Source organism: Piliocolobus tephrosceles, chromosome 10 (assembly GCF_002776525.5).
Source record: "Piliocolobus tephrosceles isolate RC106 chromosome 10, ASM277652v3, whole genome shotgun sequence".
Lineage (NCBI taxonomy): Eukaryota > Metazoa > Chordata > Mammalia > Primates > Cercopithecidae > Piliocolobus > Piliocolobus tephrosceles.
This window is the reverse complement of record NC_045443.1, coordinates 107,163,372-107,174,211: the sequence shown is the minus strand read 5'-3', so window position 1 is coordinate 107,174,211 and position 10,840 is coordinate 107,163,372.

Below are 10,840 nucleotides of genomic sequence, written 5' to 3'. Positions count from 1 at the left end.
TGGGCTTCTGTTTCCAAATCCATGTATCTTTCAAGGTTGCCTTCCCTGCCCAAATGCTCAGACTCGTGAGTCATGCATGCACTCTGGGAGAGTACTCAATGTTCCTATATGCCATTGAATTCTTGTATAACTCTTTACATATTTATTTGATATTCCTCTAACTGGATGACATCTCCCTTACCAGCAGGGACTGTGTCATATTTCAGGGGCTTTTGAGAAACTCAGCAACTGCTGCTTGGTAGATGTGTGCCCTCACTGCCCACCCAGGCCCTACACCAATCTGAAACACCCCAGGGCCAGAGCCTTGCGTTGAGGAAGAAACCACAGGGTAGAGGTTACAAACTGAATGAGAGGTCAGGAAGACCCGTGTTTCCAGCCAGCTCTGCCCCTAGCAGGCTGTGACACTAAGGTTCAGCCACTTCACCTTTCTGAGCCTCGAATTTCCCTTCTGCAAAGTGGGGCATAGAATACCTACTTCTCAGGACATCGGGAGACAGCGTACACCAAAGTGGCACACAGCAGATGTTAGACGAATGAGCAGGTATTGAACCTCAGAGTCCTGGGGTTGATCCCAGCTTCACCCCTTCCTGCCTGGGTGATGTCAGGCAGACCCCACCACAACTCTGACTGTCAGGTTTCTCTTCTGGGGAATGGAGAGCTCTTATGAGGATGAAATGAGGTCATGGGTATTAAGCCTGGCACCAGTATGTGCAGTAAGTAATGGCTACTATTTCATTGCCTTGAATTGTAGAAACGTTCAGACCCGCATTCATCAGGGCCAGTGCCCCCACGCCCAAGACCTGTGACACGGAGTGAGGGAAAGGATGCAGACAGGAGCTGGCAGCATGAGGCCCTCCCCCAATAAGGACACTTCCTAGGCCTGGGGCCTTCCAGCCCATCACCTCAAAGGACTCACTAGTCCCCTGGATGCTGAGAGGGAAGGTCTATAAAGGCCCTTCCTTCCCTTTGAGTAAAGCAAGGAGAAGAAGAGAAGCATCTACCTGCTTCTGACCAACACCTGACGCCCACCTATTCCAAGACCCAGCAAGCCCCTTTGGAGGGCTGGGCAGGTGGCCTAGGGCGGCCAGATGTCCTGAGCTGAGCAGGACGGCCACGTTGCAGGCAAGGGGGCCTTTGTCTGTTTACTTTTCTGCTCATTCATTCATTCCTTTATGCATCCATTCATCCAGAAAGACTTAAGTTCTTAGCAGGAGCCAGGCACTGTGCTAGACTCAGGGGGACCAGTGAGTGGGCTCCGATGCGTGCCCTCGGGAAGTGGCAGTTTCCTGAGGAGACAGGCGATGCAACAAGTCAACAGAAGATGGCACATTAGGAAATAAAGCAAAGGGAGAGATGGAGGGCAAGAGGGGAGAACTGCAGTAGGAGGAGGGTGGGTCAGGGAAGGCTCTTGGAGGAGGTGAGTGGTAAACTGAGGCCAGGTGCCAGCCAGGTGAAGTGTGAGGGCACGGGGGAGGCATGTGTGCATGGTGGGGAGGGGTGTGTGTGTGGCGGCAGGGTTGGGGGGGTGGGGGATGTTCCAGGCAGAGGGAATAGCAGAGGCAAAGGGCCTGGGGTACCCCTTGTTTCCATCTCCATCATCATCACTGTCACCATTGCTCCCATCTAGCCAGGGCTCCCTGTGTGAGCACCGGAGGGACTCCATGTTCATTTTTCTCTCCTGCACCCGAGTGTGGGCTTCCGGAAGGCAGGCTGGATCAGCGTGGCCCACCACGACCTCCTCTGACTCAGCACAGCACCTGGTGCAGAATCGTCACCCCGTCCCATGTACTGAGTGAACATGCACAGTGAATATGCAGTTCCTGTGTTCGATGCCCTGTACCTGCCGCCTCGCTTTATCCCCACAACCACCTGATGAGCCAGTTCCTCATCTCCATTTTCCAGATAAAGAAACCGAGGCTGAGAGGCAATGTTGCTCAGCCAAGGCCACACAGCCAGCAAGTGGCAGAGCTGAGATTTGAACCCAGTTCTACCTGGGCTCTTCCGCTCCATTGCCCAGGCCCTCAGGCCCCTGGATCAGGAAGTGGGGGGAGTGGGATGGAGGGGAGCACAGAGCAGGGCCCCCAGCTTCCAAGGGAAGCAGGCCCGAGAGGGACAGTATGGCCAGCCAGCTCCATAAATAACCTGGGTCCCAGGGCCCTGCCGGCGGTTTAGCAGCCGGAGAGAGAGTGTGTGTGTAATACAAACAGCACTAATCCCCTGTCAGTTAAACTGGATATCAGAGGAGACAAGCTTCCGAGCGGGGCAACCTAATTGAATCGAATTGAAAAGGCGGAATGGGCGGCCAGGCGGCCAAGGAGGGCTGCCGGGAGCAGAGCAGGCGGCTCGGCGCAGCTGTCTGGGCCTCTCCGCTGCCCTGGGCCGGGCGGCATTCCAGCCCCCACCACAGGGAGCCAGGCTCAGGGAGTGGGAATCTCAAGAAAGGGGGGTGCACTCCCAGCCAGGGTGCTCCGCCCCCTCTGGCTTCCCCTTTATCTGCTGGCTCTGCTGTTTTCTCTCCATCGCTGACCCTTTTTCTGCTCCCTCTGTTATCTCGAATAATGTCACTGCCTCTTTAGAATCTAGTCATCAGAGCAGAAAGAAGTCCGTGCTGACACTGATAAAAAAATACCATCTGTGCCTCCCGGGGACGAGCTGGCAACCCCGCCGCCGGTGCCCCCGCCACCCGCCACCCGCCGGCCTGCCGCTTCATGGGGCACTGAGGGGTAATCAGATTCCGGGGAGGGGCCCTGGGGGTGACCCCCACACCCCAGCTCACTCCCCAGAGCCGGGGGGACCGGCTTCCGAAGGTCTCAACCCTGGGGCAGTTTCCATTTTGCATCCGGGCTTGACATAATCATTTGTTACTGTTTAAAAATTGGTTTTATTACTGAACAGTATTTAAAAATCAAATTTTATCCACAATTCCAGATTTCTGAATTATCTTTAAAAACTAAATAGAAAGGTTTGGATGGTGGGCCCACCACCCTGCAGGGCAACAGCTGGCTGGAGCTGGGGGGCAGGGGCCTGCCGTATCCTCCCCAAGCCTGGCTAGGTGGCTGCCTGCCTGGTCCCTGGAGGCTTGTGAATTTGAGACCTCTGAGCACGGAGAGGTTATCAGAGTGATGCTGAGATGCAGGCAGGGAACAAGACCAGGCCACAGCCCCCGGGTGCTTCTCATGGGACTGGGAATAATATCTCAGATATGAGAAGGAGACCGAGATCCAGAGAGGGGAAGCCACTCACCTACGTCACACAGCATTTAGAAATGCTGGCTCCCTGCATAGCATAGTGTTCTCCTTAACCACAGGAGGCAGGTGGCGAGGTAGGGAGTCCCAATCCTGGCCTTGCCACACACCTTCACCGTACTCCTCATCAAAGCCGTGACTCTTGCATCTATGTGCCCTCTGTCCTCCTTGGAGCCAACTCTGGTCAAAACTCACTACTGGCAACAGCAGAGGTACTAGCATCTCCCAGGGCCGGCGAGGACACGTTAGCAGTCCTCTTGCTCTTTTTCCTGACCTTGGGATGCCCCACCTTGACCCAGCACCCTCAGCCATTCAGAGCCTGGGTTGGAGTCCCACCTCTGCCATAACCATACTGCGTGAGCCATCTCTGTGCCTCAGTTTCCTCATCTGCAGAGTGTAGGTCCTTGTGGCTCTATCGGGGAATGATCTTGATTGACCAATGTCCATCAAGTGGTAGATGTGCCTCTTTGAGGCAGATGGTAGGAGATGGTAACGTGGGGTCAATGAGAGCCGCTCTGATGCCCACCAAGGACAAGGCCAGCTGTGTGCACAAAACATCCCCTGCCCAGTGAAGTCAAATAGGGGAATGGAGCAGATGTGGCTGTCTTAGCAATAGAAGGCAGGTGCTCGGTTTGAGGGGAGTCTCTTCCTCCAAGGTCGTGTCCTCCAACTTCCAGACCTGTGATCATTACTGGCTGACATTGTGGTCTCAGGTAGCCCAGCCAGATCCAACTAGTTGCTTAAGTCTCTCAGGACTGAAAGGGGTGGCTCTTCCCTCCAATCTCCCTCTGGGGACAGGACATGTCAGCAAAACCCAGCCTTGCCTAGTGATGAAAGGAAGCCCCAGGCTTTGGAGTCAGTCCTACTGGATTCAAATCCTGGCTTGGTCACCTCTGAGCTGTCGCATCGCCTCTCTGAGCCTCAGTTTCCCCCTCTCTGATAATAACAATAGTTCCTACCCCCTGGGTGCTGGGTCTAAGTACTAGTGCCAGGCTACATTTTATTTATTTATTTATCTGAGACGGAGTCTCGCTCCTTTGCCCAGGCTGGAGTGCAGCGGCACGATCTCGGCTCACTGCAGCCTTGATTCTGGGCTCAAGCAATCCTCCCACTTCGGCTTTCCAGGTAGCTGGGACTACAGGCACGTGCCACCATGCCCAGCTAATTTTTTGTATTTTTGGTAGAGACGGGGTTTTGCCATGTTGTCCAGGCTGGTCTCCAACTCCTGGGCTCAAGACATCTGCACACCTTGACCTCCCAAAGTGCTGGGATTAGAGCACGAGCCACAGCGCTCAGCCTGAGCTACGTTTTAGATGTGCATTATTCCCTAGTAGTTCTACTTTACTGATGAGGCACCTGAGGCTCAGAGAAATAATGTGACCTGCCTAAGGCCCCATAGCTGGAAGTAGTCAGGCCACGGATCAAAGCCAGATCTGTCTGAGTCCAGAGTCCACAAAATACTGATTTGCTAGGAGGATTAAATGAGAGCATGGGTGCTTCTGGCAGAGTAAACAGACACTATTATTTCAACGGATGGGGACAATGAGGCCCAGAGAGGGCAAGAGACCTGCCTATAGTCACCCAGCAAGCCACCTTGTCCTCTTCCATTTGGTTTTCTCCTTGCCATCCCCTCTCCACGTCCTGCTCACCTCCCTTATCCCACAAATTCTTACCTCCACATCTGGGGCCAAGACAGCAAGGATAACAAAGGTAACTGTGCTTGAATCTAGAGACCTGTCTCAAGGCCAAGCTTCTGCACCTGATGACTACATGACTTGGAGTAGGGACTTCGTCTCTGGGCCTCAGTTTCCTGCTATGCAAAATGGGGTTCACCACACTTTCCTCCTGGGCTCGCCATGAGTATGGGTGCAGGAAGTGACATGAAAGCCTCCAGAACCACGGCCAGCATGCCAAAGTGGGGCAGGAGCAGCTCTGGTCAGTCACCTCACTTCCCTGGGGCCTGGCCCAGTTCCTGGCACATAGAAGGTGTGCATTTAACATTTGTTGAATGAATAGTGCTTATGAGGAAGGGGCTGGATCCTGCCTGCAGCCCTTGGTGGCTGTGGAGTCTGGCAACTTCTTTCTCTGGGCAGGGAGGATGCCCAGGTACCTAGGACAGCCTCAGTGCCCATTGAGCATCCAAGGGGGCCGCCATGGCCTCAGCCAGTGCATTACCCAGATGCCTCAAAATGGGTATTTTCCTGATCAGACTTAAAATATGCCTAACAGCTTGGGTGCAGTGGCTCACGCCTGTAACGCCAGCGCTTTGGGAGGCTGAGGTGGGAGGATCGCTTGAGCACAGGACAATGTGCCAGCCTGGGCAACATAGAGACCCTGTCTCTACAAAAAAATAAAACAAATAGCCAGGCATGGTGGCATGAGCCTGTGGTTCTAACTACTCAGGAGGCTGAGATGGGAGAATTGCTCGAGCCCAGGAGTTCAAGACTACAGCGAGCGGTGATCACGCCACTGCACTCCAGTCTGGGTGACAGAGGGAGATCCTTTCTCTAAAAAAAAAAAAGAGAGAGAGAGTCAGAGAGATTAAAAAACAAACCAAAAACCACATATAACAGACCCTGTTAATCTGAGTGAAGGAGCATGAAGGTTTGGGCTCAGATGCCTATAAAAGAGGACCAGTTGGCATTCCGTCTCTTACCCCCTCTGTGCAGTAAGTGGCTCCCTGCTCTGTAAGCCTGAGTGTGGTGAGAATCGATGCGCTCAGGCCTCTCCCATGCCCTCCGTAGGTCTGGAGGGAGGCAGGGGCTGGTCTGGGAGGAGAGGGAGCCCCCTCCCTCTCCCTCGGGCTGTGGCCCCCTAGTTGCTGCCCTGGTTTTTGGAAGGAAACAGAAACCCCAAGAGAGTCCAGTAGCTGAAGTCACGGGCCTGTCACTTGGCCACTTTTTTGCAGCCTCGTTTATCGCATTACAAGGTTTATTGTGGGAAAAAAATAAGAGAGAAGACTCTGGTTTGACTTGATAGCTTGAGCCAGTGTACCCGGGACCCGGGGCCCCTTGCCCTCGCCCAGTACCAGGCAGGATGGTGTCTCACCCCCAAATGGCCAGTACAGAGCCCTCTCACTCTGAGTGACAAAGATGGGCCCTGGTCAGACCCTGTGGTGCAGGTGGTCTCATCCAGCCAGACTGACGGTTCAAACCCAAGCACACTCCCTTGGGTGAGTCACTGAGCCTGTCTGAGAGCATCCGTCTGCTTCTCTGCAAAATGGGAAAATAATTCAGGCCCACAACCCAAGACACTCTGAAACCCAGGACCCTGGCATCAAAGTTCATTCGTCAGCAAATGCAGCAGGCTGGGCATGGTGGCTCATGCCTGTAATGTCAGCACCTTGGGAGGCTGAGGCAGGAGGATCGATTGAGCCCAGGAACTGGAAACCAGCCTGGGCAACATAGCAAAATCCCATCTCTACAAAAAGTAGAAAAAGTAGCAGGGCGTCGTGGCGCACACCTGTAGTCTCAGTTACTCAGGAGGCTGAGGTGGGAGGATTGCTTGAGCTTGGGAGGTTGAGGTTGCAGTGAGCCGTGATCTTGCCACTGCACTACAGTCTGGGCAATAGAGCAAGACCCTGTCTCAAAAAAAAAGGCCAGTGCCACACAGGCTCACATACTATTTATGGCCTTCACTCCACTTAGTGGGACTCTTGATACCTTTCATATAGAGTCGGGGGTGGGTGGTGCTGCCCCAGATGCCATGTGGAATGAAACATGGGCCGGGGGGTCTCCCTAAAACCTGCAAAATCCTCAATTCCACATCACATCCGGCCCCAGGATTTTGGACAAGGAATTGTGGTTCTGTTGTACCTGGTCTGCAGGGTTGCTGTGGGAATGAAGTGGAATGATGCCTGAGGGGTTTAGCACCCTGCCTGGGATGTTACATTTCAGGAAACTGAGGCCCAGAGCTGGGGGTGCAGGGGAGTCCCCGCTGGAAGTCACACAGCCAGCAGGTGCAGAAGCTGAGCCCAAAGACAGGTCTCTGGACTGCAAGTGCTTTTCCTGTGACAATCCTGCTGCATGGAGAAAACCAAACAGCAAGAAAGAGGACAAGGCGGCTTGCTGTGTGACCTGAGGCAGGTCTCCTGCCCTCTCTGAGTCTTGGTCGCCCCATTCACAGCAAACGAGGTGATGGACTGTGTGATCTCCAAGGGTCCTCCTGAACCTCACACTTTTGGATTCTAATTACAAGCAACTGAAGCATCCATTGGCAGACTATTGCCCTTGTCTGTTTCAGTTTTGAGGACATGAGGTGTGAGGTTCAGCCCAGTGCCAGGTTTTCCTTGGACGTGGGGAGGTGGGGACTCCGGGCACAGTGCTGCGAGACCACACATCATGTTCTTTGGCAGGCTGCTCCCTTTGCCTGTTTGTTGTGTAGGTGGGGGGTCTGAGGTGTTCACAGCCAGGGCTGAGGGGGCGGGAGGGGTGAGCTGGGCCGGCACCGCCGGGGCGAATGTGACAACTCAATTCTGTCAATTAGGCAAGGCGGGGAGAGGGAGCTCAGAGAGGTCACCAGTCACCTCCCTGGGGAAAGAGTCTAGACACGGGCTAAGAGCAGGGCCTGGAAGTCACACAGAACTACATGCAAATCCCACTCTGCCACGTGACCCTGGGCAAATCACTTCCCTACTCTGGCCTCAGTTTACTCACCAACTGAATGGGGATAAGCACGGTAATTAGCTCAATGAACTGAAATGATTCACAGGGATAAAGCACACAAAGCACTTAGCAGCATGCTGGGCACATAGTAGGTGCTCAGTAAAGGGTTCAAGACCTCCCAAAGCCATGTGGAGGGGCTGGATTCTGAATGACCAGTGTAGAAGACAGGGTGTTCTGCAGGATGACCGGCTGGGTCTCTTGAGCAAGTCATATCATGGAGAAAAAAAGGTGTGCGTGTGTGTGTGTGTGTGTGTGCGCGCGCGCGCGCGCGCAGGGCTGCTGTGCTAGATTAAAAGAGAAGCCAGGGCTGTAACAGCCAGGTGTGTGGTATTAGACAGGGTGCCGGACAGCTGGCCCAGCTGGAGGAAATGTAACTACAGCCTGGGCATTAGAGATGAAACATATTGACAGAGAAAGGTGACTGGAAACCAAAAGGGTAGGTAACAAAATAGCATGTACAGGTTGATCTCACTTTATCGAACAGCGTGTACACATGTACACACACATACATACACACACAGGGAAAGGTGGCAGCTGTTCATAGGGGTAATCTCTGTGCGGTAAAAACACAGTGCTTTGATGTGATTTTTGCTCATCTGTATTTTCTTTCTACAGTGTATAAACACTGTTTTTGTAATAGTAAAAATATTATAGTTTGAGAACTAAAGAGCTCAGACTCTGGAACCAGAGTGCCTGGCCTCACATCCAGCTCTCTGCCCCTTCCTAGAAGACAGTAGGTGCTAAGAGACAACCAAAGAGCTTGTCCAAAATTAGCTGGAAACCAGGAAGGGCTGGGGAAGGAAGCACCTGCGAGGTACGGGCTCCTGAGCCAGGTGTCTTCTGAAGGGCGCTAGCTGAGGAAACAAGGAGGAAAACAGCCGTGGAGGAGAAAGGATCTGACTGGGCCAAGCACAAGCGAAGGGCAGGGCCGGCTCCCCACCACGCTTGCTGACCTGGAGCCAGCCACCAACGCGACTGGCTGCCAGCAGGCCACAGGAACGTTCTGGGTAAGGAAAGACTCCTCACCAGGCCAGGTGTGTTAGCTCACGCCTGTAATCTCAGCACTTTGGGAGGCTGAGGTGGGCAGATCATTTGAGGTCAGGCGTTCGAGACCAGCCTGGCCAACGTGGCAGAAACCCCGTCTCTACTAAAAATACAAAAATTAGCCGGGCGTGGAGGCTCACGCCTGTAATCCCAGCTACTCAGGAGGCTGAGGCGGGAGAATCGCTTGAACCCGGGGGGGCAGAGGTTGCAGTGAGCAAAGATGGCACCACTGCACTCCAGCCTGGGCAACAGAGTGAGACAGTGTCAAAAATAAATAAATAAAAAGGACTCCTCACTGACAGAAACGACATCAGTACAATCACAGCAGCTACTCTATCTGGAAGGAACCACAGCATTTCCTGCCTACCTCCCGAAGTGAGACCCTTGCCAGAACCAGGGAATTCTCTGAGAACTTCAGGCTGCAGAGGCTGCGAGCGGTTCCAGCTAATGACTTGAAAGGCACTGCAGTTTCCCGGGCAAAGCGGGCGCCGGTGCTATGTGACTGCCTCTTTGGAGAGGAAGCAGGGAGGTGGGAAAGCCTGTGCGCATTAGGTGTGTTTCTCCAACACCGACCCAAGGGGTCTCAACCCAGGGGCTTTGGACCATCTGGGCAGGGCGTCTTGAGCCAGCTCTGTGCACCATTCTGAAGTTGTGGGGCTCTGGGAGACACCCTTATCTTTTAGCATAAGACAGTTACGAGTATTTATTGAGCACTTACCATGTGCCACGCACTGTGTCAAGGGCCTTCTGTGTATTTTCTCATGGGATCCCCATGAAACCTCCATCAGGTGGGTATGAGTCCCACTTTCCCGATGAGGAAGCTGTGGCCTCCAGAGGTAAGCTGTCTTGCCCAGGGTCACGTGGCCAGGGGGTGGGCAGGGCTAGAGTGCTCAACCACCACAATGGCACGCAGAGATGACCTTGGAGTCATCTGGCTTGGTATCTTCAGCCCTGGCTGCATTTTATTACTTTTTAAAAATATTTTTTAGAGACGGGGTCTCATTTTGTTACCCAGGCTGGAGTGCAGTGGCACCATCATAGCTCACTGCAGCCTCCAACTCCTAGGCTCAGGTGATCCTCCCGCCTCAGCCTCCTGAGTAGCTGGGACCACAGGTGTGCAGCACCACGTGGTGCTTGGTCACACTTTAGAACCACCTGGGAGCTTTGAAAAGCTATCTATTCAAAAAGAGATACCGCTGAGACAGATGAACTCCAAACACCTGGGGCGGGGTCAGGAATTCACGGGTCTTTTAGAAGCTCCCCAGGTGGTTCAGAGGTGCAGCTCTGAGAGCGAGAACCACTGCAATAGGCGATGAAAACGGGTGACAGTCGCACGTGCCAACTGTCTACAAGGTAGCCAGGAGTGTGACACCAGGCCCATATGGTGGCCGCAGTGGTGGCTAGGTTGAAAGGCTGCTCTGGCCAAAGCACACTGGCAGCCACTTCACTGGAGTGTCGAGTTGGCCCCTGCCCCAGGAGTGACATCCTGTCCCCGAGGGATGAGAGAGAGGGCCTCGAGGAGCAAACAGGCTCTGGGGGGTCTCAGCTTCTGCCCCCTGCACCCATCTCATAGCTGCTGTGGACATCTATGGAAGACAGGGGAGGCTTCAGGCCCACCTCCTACAGGCTGGAGGCTGGCTGTCAGCCAGCGCCATCACTGAGGGCACAGCAGCCTCCGGCCTGGTTGCTCATTCAAATCACATGGGGAGGAAAACACGCAGGCCCAAGCCCCACCCCAGTCAAGTACATCCGAATCCAGAAAAACGAACCCAAGCACAGAAGGCTAAAACATCGCAGTGAGCCTGCACACTGAGGCGAGCCCATTAGACACACATAGGGGCTAAGAGCAGGCTCTGGAGTCAGTTTGAATCCGGCCTCAGATGCTGA